We start from the raw sequence: 13,012 nt of genomic DNA, 5'->3' as shown, positions 1-13,012 counted from the left end.
GAGCTGATCATGGTTTTTCATTGGGGGAAAAAAGAAGAAGAGGCATCTATGTTTCCTTATTGTACACAATGAGTCAGTTTAACATTGAAACATGTACAGGTTAGTTTGGAGATAAGTATAGTTTGCCAAGTAGGGCACAAATGAAACATAACCAGGCAAGATTTTGCTTTATATATCTTGCTAGCTGAGAAATCTTCCATCCAGACACAACTTGCCCTTCCATTTTTATGGCAAAAAGTATAAGGCTTGTAGGTTACAAATTTGAGCAAACTACATTTCAATGATAAACAAGCAAAACTGACCACATTGGTGTTGGGTTCCCAATAAATATTATACCTGACGTAGATTGGGGTTTTCCCCCCTCTTGGACTACCGGGTGCTATTTGCATTCCAGTCATCAAATTTTGCTATTTTTTTCCACATGACTTGAATAGCTTGATGTTGTACCCTCGCCTTCAACCACAGAGCTTATTGTGCTCCCTATTAAATGGCATGGTCAGAGACTGTAGCCTGATTCGTCTAGCTGTAACCGTGTCTTAAATAAACAGGACAATCCAGCTTGGTGTATTTATTTTTCATAATCTGAGGCAGGGGTAGGGTGGGAAGCTAATTTTACAGAAAGAATACTCCTGGCATAATTTTCCTTCTAAATAATTTTACTGCCACTGATGTACTCAAAGGTAGACTTTGTATCTGAATAATAACCAGACGGGTGTCTACAGAGAACGGTGAAAGGGGAGGGGGAGGTTCCACATTAAAAGTGAAAGATCTGCCAAGCAGGAGTTATTTTGCTCTAGCCATAGTCACATTCAGCAAAAAGAATGCTATACACTTTCAGATGCCAAGTCCCCTCATGCTGAAACATCCCAGTCCACCCCACTGCCCCCAAATTGAATTGGACTAAAAAGTCTAAGAACTTGTAAAGTTTTCTTAGGCTGCAATCCTATACACACTTACCTGTACTCATAGTGTACTCATAGTGAGTTACTGATGTGTAGAGATGCGAAGGATTGCAATATTAGAGAGGTTGCAAAACTAGCTTAGGGCTTTCAATAAAATGTCCCTGTTTCACAAGCTTCCCAATCCTATCTCATGAAAAGGGATGCATTCACTTCTCTGATATGCTGGTGATGTGTAATTATGGGTTTTGAGCCAAAATCTCCAAAACACATTATTGATGGCTCGTCTTCATCTACTTAGCCAGCACACCGTTATTTTAAGGTAAAAAACAGCAAGCGATATACCCCCTCAAAAAGTGAAGCTAGCATGGATTTTGGAGTTTTAGTTGGCCTAATGATGTTGGCATAAACCTAATATGGTGCTGTATTCAACTAACTCTTACTCAGAGCAGACCCATTGAAATTAATTGACCTTTTTCATTGATTGCATTTATATCCTGCCCTTTTCTCCAAGGAGCTCAAAGTGGCATACATGGTTCTCCTCATCTTTTAATTCCAACAACAATCCTGTGAAGTAATTTACGCTGAGAGGCAGCGACTGGTCCAGGGTCACCCAGTGACCAACACTCTAACCCAGGGGTTGGCAACCTAAGGCCCATAGGCCACTAGTGGTCCACGGGGCTCATCTATCCGGCCCATGGTGACCCCTGCCGCCCCCTGCTGCCTGCTGTTACCGGCATGGTGCGGCGCAGTGCGGGGACCAACTTCTGGGTTGATCGCGCCTGTGTGCATGTGCACGGGTGCTCCTCCGACCCGGATGTGTGCTGGAAATAGTTTGTGCACACGTGTGCGGGATGGAAAAGCGCCCATGTAATGCACACACACTATTTCTGGCGCACATCTGGGTCAGAGGAGCGCCAGAAATAGCGTGTGCACATGCGCAAGGGCACTCCCCCACCCAGAAGAGCATGCATGTGCACATGCTCCGGTCCATCCTCCGACGGACAGAGCGTGGACCAGCCCATCGTTTGGTAAGCTAGCCAACCCTTGCTTTAACCACACCACCACACTGGCTCATCACAATATTAGTGATGGCCATTAATTTCAGTGGATCTACTCTGAGTAAAAGTTAGTTGAATATAACCTATGTATTATGGAGGAAAGTGAATCCATTCTTCTTCTTCTTCCACAAAAGCTCATTGTTTTCTTTGTCTGCAATTTGTCCGGCTTAATTCACTCTGGATGACCTCATGTGCCTACAAATTTAATCTGTTTCTGTTAAAAGGAGGAAATGTTAAGATATTTAGATTCCCCTTTAGAGAGTTTCATTTTATAGAAAGTTGCTTGGAACCTGAATTACAGATGGAAGCAGACAAAAGACATAGCAACTCAGAAACAGAATGGAATTTACCAGTTTTACCGTTCTAGACATTTAGGGAGGGAAGGATGAACCCTAATAATCAGTTCAGGAGCCCTTCTACTCATTCAATGCAAGAGGAATCCTGAAGCAAAACTCAGTTGTGCAAAGCCTGACCTAGCATTACATTACAGATTATGTGACAGCAGCTGAATTACTGTCAAAAAACTGAAAATTGATACTTTTATTATTACATCTACCCCACAGTTAACAGCTTGGTGTTTCCTCTGCAAATATGATTAATTTTGTTCAGATGACATACAATGACAAAACTCCTTTCTACTCTGAGTTCATGCTTATTTCTAATTGACTTTCTGGTAGGGACAGGTGGAACTGCTGCACTAGGAAAAGTAGAATTCAGAACAAGCTGAGTTCCAGTGCACTAGACATTCCACGTACATTGTGAAGTTTTAGGTGGAATCTGCAGTCTAACTGGATTCTGAAATGGCACACAGAGGTATATGTGGAATGTCCCCAGACATATGTGCAGAGGGTTTTGATGCACCAAGAGACTACTGTTGAATGTTGTAATGCCTCTGGCATCCACCTTATCCGCTTCAGTTCAATCAGCCCCCCAATAATTTTGAGGCTTCCCAAGTCCAACTAATGCATGGATTCTATAGCACACGACCATGGACCTTTGTTGAAATGGCTTTGGTTGGCTTGCTGTGAGGAAATTTGAGCTCTGCTGAGAAAGCAACATAAAGAAAGTATTAGAAAATACCCACAACAGACAACGGGAACTTTTAAATTATGGGTGACATATCCGTATGTGCATCAGGAGAATTCTGGCCATTTGTTAAAAGCCAGCTGCTCTTGTGTGATCCTCTTTTCAATAGGTATCTCAAGGAATTGGTGGCGAGGGGGGGGGGGAGGACAGGACCATAATGGATCTTAAGGGAATTCTCAAGCCATCCATCTCCTGTCATATTTTGTACTAAAAATGTGAAGGGAGGTCGTGAAATCAATTTACTGTTTTGTTTGTTTGTTCAGATTAACCCAATGTCCCAAATAGGTGGTGTCTTCTGGCGAGGTACAGCCAGTTCACCTCAGGTTGTGGCTGAATGTGTTTGTTTGTACTTAGAGAGGGAGAACCTCCGCAAACGAATGGATGAATAAATAAATAAATAAATAAATAAATAAATAAATGTACCAAGTGTAACAACTCACGATATTCGTGATTCAGCAGATGGCACCCAGCCTAAGACTCTGCAAGATGCTGCTCGGACGTGCTACTGTTCAGGTTCCTTTGCTGAGGAAGGCCTTAACAGAGGGCAGAGCATCAAAATGGGATGTACATTTTTAAAAACCATGTTTTCTTTGGTCTGTTATGTGGAGTTCAAAATATAGGTGTGTTTACTGTGGGTTAGATTGCTCCGAAGTAGGAGATAGTAGTCATAGTTAAATTAGGTATGAGTCAAAATTGCACCCACAACTTCAGCATCCTCACAAATGTTGTGAGGGGATAGGCGTGGATAAGAGTGCAACAACTGCACTTCTCACTGTGGTCAGAAATCTTTTTTTAAAAAAAAACAACCCAAAAATTATGGCTTCAGAGTGAGGACAGGAAGCCTTGTCCGCATTGCCAGTCCTTCATGATGATGTTGTGGGATTCTGTGGTACAAGAAAGTGGCAGACACCACTGACATTGCTGACTGGATCACAAAACAGGCAGTGAAAAGGGGGAGTAAAAGGGCATTTTTTAGAAACAGCTCCCACTTGCAAGCCAAAATAACTCTTTTCAGCTCATCTTTAATTCAGAGGTAAACCACAGCTTGGGATGTAAGAAAGCATTGATGTCCGCTCTGCCCTATATTGGTTGCTTGCAGTGCTGTTTCCATTCTGCCGCATTTCAGCTGTCAACAAAAACTATGTGATTCATCTCACTGTCCACTATGACGAAATGTTATGTAATCAATTCTGTGATTAATTCTGTAATTAATTATGTCATCGTTGCTGTATTCCACAACATTCATTTCAGTGCAAAGCAAGAAAAAGTGCAAATTGGGAGGGAGGGGGAAGAATGTCATCAATTAGGTGTCATTTGCAGACTGAAAACAACAATGGCAGCAAATATTAATCATGTGCATTGTGAACATGCTGTGAATAAATGAGCACTGGCAAATTCCCAATCCCATTTCTGTTTTTCTTGAAATTCTCCAACATCTGTAAACACAAGGAATGCCATGACATGGGACAGTCACATACAGTGGGCACTAATATATCACTGAAAAAGGAGAAAGTGCATCACTCAAAAGCAGACACGTTTGTCTAAATTTTGTGTATGCTCATTCATATGTATAGCTTTTTCAAATAATTTTGCAATATAATTTAAATATAAATACAATAAATCGCACCATAATGAGAAGTGTGTGAGCAGTTGTTGAAAGTACCAACTTCAAGGCCACTACTCTCTCTTCTTGAACATTACACTAAGTTTGGACGAGATAGCCATTCAAATAGAGAATTTCTTCAAATGGAGGACTGTCCTCTCTAAAGTTGGGCACATGGCCGTCCTATAGCAAGATCCTTCCTTCCTTCCTTCCTTCCTTCCTTCCTTCCTTCCTTCCCCCCTCCTGTCCAAAATCACACATTATGTACATATTTAAATGTATTTAAACATTCACTGGGTTTTCTTAACACATTTCCACCAGATACACATTGTGGAATGCATTGTCTCTCCAAATATAGATTTTTCAAATACATTTAACTATTTTCCTTAGAGGCAATAGGTGTGAAAGATAACTAAGGTCCAATCTCCACATTAATCTGAGAGGTGCAAATCGATTCTGTTTGCACTGAAGTTCACAAAGATCCAATTATTTAGGCATCTCTAATCATGACATAATTTCCAAGCCTTAGTCTTGGGTGAAGGTCTTTATCGGTGCCTCCACTACTTAAATCTGTGCACAATGAAAAGGAGAATTATTGGTCTGAATTTTACCCCATTTCTGTCCCCCCCCTTTTTTTAATTTGTAAAGGAGGTAAGCTCGATGTGCTTTCCTATTCAACCACTTTATTTTTGGCAAGGTTCGCAAGAAGGCTATACTTCAGCAATGTAAGCTTTTCTTCCTGGAGGCACAATACCCAGACAGGAGGAAAAGTAAATCAAGAAGACAAAATAAACACATTTTCTCATGAAGACTGTAAGCCAACTGGAACTTCCAATTAATGTCCCAGAGGCCAGTTGTTTTTAGTATTGAAAAATTCCACATGTAACACAAACACACACACATATTGCCTCAGTGACCGGCAGGCTGTGATAAAATTGAAAACTGTTGAAGATATGGCAATTAACATTGCACTCCTATCCTGGTTTACTCATAAATAAGTCTCATTGACCTCAATGACACACCCAACTAAATGTCAACAGAGCCAGCGAGGTTTCTGAATAAACTTGTATAGGACTGCACTGTTACACAAGTGAGTGTGCATAGGATTGCAGCAGAAAGTGTACTCAAATTCTACATATCTCTTTTAAATTGGTAAATATTGTGCAAAGCAGTCAAAGAAAATGACTTCTCTGGATGATTGTGACAATATCAAGTCCCCAATCAGCCTTCTTTCTTAATGTGAGAACCTTGCCTGAATCAACTCAGTTCACTTCATAAATTGGGGTACACACAACTTATATTTTCACCCCTCTCTTTATCCAGAAAAGGCTCACATATATTAAATAAAAACAAGTCCCGGCCCTGCAATAAGAGCATAAGACTAAGCAGAAGATTGAGCTTCTAAAGCCTTGTTGACATGCAAAGCCTATGGGTTGAACCCCAAAGCTGCCATTTCACTCACAGAGCATTCTTTCATCCCAGGAATACTTCTGCTAACAGGACAGGAAGGGTGGAAGGTTTTCTTTTTCCCCCTGTTCCTGGTGCAGCCTCACCCCAAAACCTGGAGAGCCCCTCAGTTACCTGGAATAGTCTTTTTTGTGGTGCAGGGACAGTAGCAAGAAGGGGGGAATTCTAGGTATTTGACCTTAGGCAAAGCAAATTTTGATAGATCCCAGCGGGGTTGAGAAAGTGAAGGGTCCCAATGTCTTGTGCCCATTTGGGATGTTAAGACATTGGTCATAACATTATGTTTGCTGACTGGGAACAGTTATGGACCACCGGTATAAAGTTTACGGCATGTAATGCCTTGAGAGAGAACATTATGAAAATGATTTATAGGTGGTACATGACCCCAGTCAAGCTTGCAAAAATTTATCATATGCCCGATAATAAATGTTGGAAATGTAAGGAAACTGAAGGTACTTTCTACCACCTTTGGTGGACGTGCCCAAGGATCAAGGTATTCTGGGAAATGATTTATAATGAAATGAAAAAGGTGCTTAAATGCACGTTCGTGAAGAAACCAGAAGCCTTCCTCCTGGGCATGGTAGGCCAATTGGTGTCAAGGAAAGATAGGACGTTTTTTATGTACGCTACAACAGCAGCAAGAGTACTATTAGCGAAGTATTGGAAGACACAAGAACTACCCACACTGGAAGAATGGCAGACTAAGGTAATAGACTATATGGGACTGGCTGAGATGACCGGCAGAATCCGTGACCAAGGGAAAGAGACGGTGGAAGAAGATTGGAAGAAGTTTAAAATTTATCTTAAGAACTGTTGTAAAATTAATGAATGCTAAAATGTTTTGGGTAATGCAAAATAGAATTGCAGCGATTAGCAATTGGATATGAGAAATAAGATCTAAAGAAAGCATTATATTGAAATTAGGGGATGCTGAAAAGATTGATAACAGGGATGCAGAAAGGGGAGGTATGGGGAAGTCGCTGAAAGAAGGCTTAAGAAATGAAAGGTTAAGAAATTATACGTGTTTACATGTTTGTATGTCTTGTATTGTGTTGTATTGTCTTGTATTATGTGTGGAAAAAACCAATAATTTTTTATTATTTTTTTTTAAAAAGAGAAAGTGAAGGGTCCCTTTCCTTGCCTTGTGGTAAAACAAAATGAACAATCAACGTGGAGATTCCAAAGCACAAGGAAGGAGGCTAGGATGGTAGCCTGAGACCTCCACATTTCTGTGTGTGAGAATTATAGCCAGGTCCGGCTTTAGGTTTGATGAGGTCCTAAGCTACTGAAGGTAATGGGGCCCTTTATACAGTCATACCTCGGGTTGAATGCGCTTCGGGTTGAGTGTGTTCGAGTTGCGCTCCGCGGCAACCCGAAAGTAATGAAGCGCGTTACTTCCAGGTTTCGCCGCATGCGCATGCGCAGAAGCGGCGAAAAGCAACGCGCGCATGCGCAGACGTGCCATCGCTAGTTACGTTTGCTTCTAGATACGAACGGGGCTCCAGAACGGATCCTGTTCATATCCAGAGGTACCACTGTATGTCCAGCTGTCCTTTGTCAACAACAAATAGTCACTGTTTTTTGTGTTGAATATATGCTATATGGTAATTTATGGACCGAATAGGTATCTAAAGCCTTTTGCACATAACAATATATATATTTTATCAAAGTCATTGATATAGAAATGAGCAAACCAGTGATATTTTAGGGAGCAGGCTAGCAGGTGGGGCCCATTACTTACATCATAGGAGCCTTCACAGCACAAAACACTGTTGCTGTAGGTAGGTTTTATTTGTTTTTTATCTTATATTTTGGAAATGTACAGCCAGGTTGTTTTTTCTTTAAATTTTTTTGGGGGCCCCGAGAGAGTGGGGCCCTAAGCTAAAGCTTGTTTAGCTTACACATAAATCTGGCACTGATTATAGCCAATGCTTAATTCAGTTGCATATGGATCCAGGGCTGGTCCTACCATTAAGCAGTGAAATGGCAGCCTCAGGCTGAGTGTCATGAAAAGAAAGCAAATGCTTAGTTATTTGATGTATTATCATTGGAATTTTACTGCCAGGGAGAAGGAAAGAGGTGTTTCTGGGATTTTCTGTCTCAAGTGCCAAAATAACTTGGCTGGCCTTGGATACAGTTGACTAGGGGATGGGTGTCATTTGTTCCTTCACCTCAAGCAACCAAATGGGTCAGCCTGCATGGATATAGCAGGTAAGATATAAACCAAGTGTAGTGATATATTGAGGAGTTTCTTTATTGAAAATAATCAGGGCTTTCCCCCGCAGCCAGAACTCACCAGAACTCAGTTCCAGCACCTCTCAGGTGGGTGCTGTTGCCATGATAAGAGAACAAGGGTGAGTTCTGGCATCTCTTTTTCGAGAAAAATAACACTTCAGGGCTTTTTTCAACCAGAACTCAGTTCTGGCACCTCTCAGGTGGGTCCCATTGCCATTATAAGAGAACAAGGGAGGCGTTCGTGGTGAGTTCCGGCATCTCTTTTTCTAGAAAAATAGCACTGCAAGTAACACAAAGTGTGTATATTTGGTACTTTAAATATGTTCCACTTTTTGACTGTGATCTTCTTAAGGAAGGCAACCAAAGCAGCCGCATGGATGCAATCGTAACTTGGCGTGCTGCAAACTGAGAGACCTTGTCTCTTTACATGGCCATGTGAAAGAAAAGGCAAAGAGGCAAGACCTGCACTGCTTCTTTTCCTCAGTAGCTGAAATTGAGTTTGAAGTCCAAGTTATGCAACAACATAGCATTGTCTCATTTTATTAGGGCCACTGGTTTCTGGAGGTCTTGGCATGGTTTTTCTCTCAATTAACACACTTCTCTTCTTTCTCCGCAGAATCCTTCCTGCTGTTTTGCATTGTAATAAAATGCCATCTTGCAAGCTCCACGCTAGATTTCAGTTTGGGCGACTGTGCTCTGTTTCATAACTGAAAGGGGATTTTTTTTTTTTTTTAAGAGAGAGAGAGAGGACTGAAATTTGCAAGAGCAAATAAAAAAGAGAAATCAGTCTGAATTTGTGCTAATTGGTTCTGAAGAAGAAGAAAAAACACTGCATCTATATCTTTTAAAAGGAAAGAAAGGAGTCAGCAACAGAAGCCAGACAGTAGCTGTGTCTTTTGGCAGCAGGAGTAATCTAATAAAACATTCACCTTTCAAAAAAAGAAAAAGAAAAAAGTCTCAGTCCAACAACCTCTGGACACTGGTACGTCATCCCGGCAAGAAATATATTCCACTCTTGGTTTGTGTTTCTTGGACCAATGTAGCTTAGGATGGTTGTTATCCCAAGACCATGCCACCAGAGTTGGAATTAATAATATAAACCAGAAGCGTGAGCTCTGATTGACAGGCTTGATTCTCTTAATACCCCGTAGTGGGTCTTCTACCACGGTCAGAAGTTAAAATTTATTTTGACAAGCTTTCTGCTGGTTATGGAGGCTAGAAGCTTTATACAGGGGTGTCCCATGATTAAATATCTGGCATAGATTATCAACAAAACTCAAAAGGAAAAGGCAACTTAAGGCTTCTTGATGACAAACTAGATCCTGCAGAGCCTAGAACTTGGTTTTAATTAAGTTATTACCTCTCTTAATAGGAAGGAGCTGTGCCTTTGTCCCTGCACAAGCTGGCAGACAGTAAATACACATGGAATGTCAGCAGCTTGCTTAAACAGAGGCTGTTTTATGGAATGCTGAAACAAATATGTGGAGATTTCCTTGCCCACGAACAATACTTGCTGGTTTTTGTTTGACTGGATGGTAGTGAAATACAGAGTTTCTCAGGGCCACTCATCAGAGCTGGCCCAAGACATTTTTTCCGCCTGAGGTAGAGCAACATGTGGCACACCCCCACTCCCCAAAACTGTCATAGGAACCTAGAATGATCCTGTTACGTTGCCACCTGAACCAGAAAATCCTGCAAGCGTTTTCCCCACCCCTGGCAGTAAAAATACAACGGGAATAAATTAAATAGCTAAAAATTGCTGCCTTTTAAGGACACCCATGGTGCCTGTGATGATGACTGCTTGGTGGCAGAACCAGCCTCATCCCACATAAGAAATCTGAGAGGTAAGGTGAGGCTGTGTTAAGAAGAGTAATGGTAGAGAAAAGGCATGTCTAGCCCTTCCACGAGGCAAGATGAACCAACAAACACACCTGTGGGATCTGATGGCAGATGTTTTGGGTCCAGTCAGCCACTCCACTCTGCAAATGCCTGGATCTCCAGCTAGCTGGTCACCTACCTTGCCAGTCTCGTCCAATGAAAACTAAGCCTGAGCATTCTTTCTCCACCTCCTGTTTTATTGGTTTGGAAGGAGAAGAGCAGGAAGTGTTGAAAGAGTGGCAGGAACAGGCAGGAAGGGAAACACAGGGGGTAGCACAGGAAACACAGCTTCTTCTGTCTGCTGCTTTTGCTTGAGTGCTAACCTGCATAAGAGGGTCCCAGCCCAGCAGCAGAGAAAGAATGGCAAAGTGTGTGTGTGTGTGTGTGTGTGTGTGTGTGTGTGTGTCTCCTCGGAGGTAGGTAAAGGTAAAGGGACCCCTGATCATTAGACTCTGGGGTTGCAGCGCTCATCTCGCTTTATTGGCCGAGGGAGCCGGTGTACAGCTTCCAGGTCATGTGGCCAGCATGACTAAGCCGCTTCTGGTGAACCAGAGCAGCGCATGGAAACGCCGTTTACCTTCCCACCAGAGCGGTACCTATTTATCTACTTGCACTTTGATGTGCTTTCGAACTGCTAGGTTGGCAGGAGCAGGAACCGAGCAACGGGAGCTCACACCATCGCGGGGATTCGAACCGCCAACCTTCTGATCGGCAAATCCTAGGCTCTGTGGTTTAACCCACAGTGCCACCCATGTCCCTAGGAGGTAGATTAAAGTGCAGAATTCAGCAGTCAGCTTGCTCACCGGGGCAAGACAGCTTGAGCATTTCACATTGAGCCTAGCTTGACTGCACTGGCTGTCAATTAGTTTCTGGGCCCAATTCAAAATACTGGTTTTGACCTATAAAGCCTTAAACAGCTCAGGATTGCAATACCTCAAGGGCCACCTCTGTCCATATGAACCTACCCAGACCCTGAGATCATCGCCTGAGGCCCTTCTTCATGTCCCTCCTATATAGATAAAAGAAAATGACTGCCTTGGTTTCTTCCATCTGTCTGTCTGGTCATTTTAGCTGTATCTAGTTTTGAAATTGCTTGGTGGGTCTTTGGACCGCAATAAAGTTTTGATTGGATTGGATATGAGAGGTCCGGAAGGAGGCAACATGAGAATGGGTCTTTTCTGCAGTGGCTCCCTGTTTGTGAAATGGTCTCCACAGGGAGGTTCGGTTGGTGCCTTCGTTATACCACTTTAGGTGCCAGGCAAAAATGTTCCTCTTTAACCAGACTCTGGGCTGAATGGCATCTGGTGCACTTTTAAAATGTGTTGGGGGGGGCATCACTGGGTTATTTTTATTTTTATTATGTATTTTGTGTTCTATATTGTGTTTTTATGTTGTAAACCACCCTGAGACCTGTGAGTATACAGCAGTATACTACTACTACTACTACAACTACTACTACTACTACTAATAATAATAATAATAACTGGCCCAAGGTCACTCAGTGTGGACAATATTGGCACCAGGATTGTTTCATTTTTAAGAATTCTGGAATGACAGCCAGTGTCATTTCCTGAGGAAAGCAGCATGGGCAGGAGGTACCTTTTAAAGCTGTGATAAGGCGGGGGGCGGGGGATTGTCAAAAAGATGAAGAAAAGCCTCCAGCCACCTAATATGTAAAGGTGCAATCAAATAGCAAATCACATACATTTACAGGAGACAACCGGTGGAGTACATGCAGCACACCTTGAATAAATGCCCTTTCTGAAAAACTGCAAATGTAATTAGTAGTATAGCTCAAACATATCCAGGAGATTTTACGTGTGCTATAGTATCCCCCCCCCAAAAATAAAAACTTACCTATTCATTTCAACAGACTGCACAGTCATTTATGTTGATCCCACCAGTTAAATCTATTGGGAAGCCCAAATATATTTATTAATACGTGTCTATAGTTTTATTAGGCCACTCTGTAACTGGATTTCTCCGAGCAAATTACAGGAATTCGCGAAGTCAGCCATGGAAGCCCTACCCCCAATAATAATAATAATAATAATAATAATAATAATAATAATAATAATAATTTATTTGTACCCTGACCATCTGGCTTGGTTTCCCCAGCTACTCTGGGCGGCTTCCAACAAAGATTAAAAATACATTAAAATGTCACACATTAAAAACTTCCCTGAAAGTAGCTGGTGAATCTTTTGCTTTTAATACAGGAAAGATATCAGAGTTGTCTGGGGCACTACCTATCTGCACACAAACACACTCAGTCATGTGAGCAAATGTTATCATAGCATATCTTTACCCTTTGGGCCCATGTATGCAGACAGAAATCCAAAATACGATGTGTCTTTGGAAAGCACATTTCCTCCTTCTTGTCCCCTAGATTTCATCTTGAACTCATTTATGTTTGACTCTTGCATGCTGATGTCTTTGACACCCCAATGGTGAGATTTCAAAGCCCCGTTCCCCTCCTCCCCTTTTATCTGTAGCTGAATGAGACATCTTAGTAAGCAGGAGAGATAAAGACGGAAGCTGCACAGTCTGGAAGCCGCACAGGCACGGCCAGCTGTGAAGAAAACCTGTTGAAGTTTCACAGGCAGCTCGTCTGGCTTCAAGCAACTGCAATGGCTCACTTTTTAATAATTATTTTGAAAGGGTATCAGTGGAGGGGAATAAATGGCTGTCAAAACAGCTGAATATCTTTTCTCTCTCCTTCTCTCTCTCTCACCCAACCACCCAATCTCAGTCTTATTTCCCTATCAAGTTATTTTTGGTTC

The sequence above is a fragment of the Podarcis raffonei genome, chromosome 2, assembly GCF_027172205.1.
Source record: "Podarcis raffonei isolate rPodRaf1 chromosome 2, rPodRaf1.pri, whole genome shotgun sequence".
Lineage (NCBI taxonomy): Eukaryota > Metazoa > Chordata > Lepidosauria > Squamata > Lacertidae > Podarcis > Podarcis raffonei.
This window is presented reverse-complemented; position numbering follows the sequence as displayed.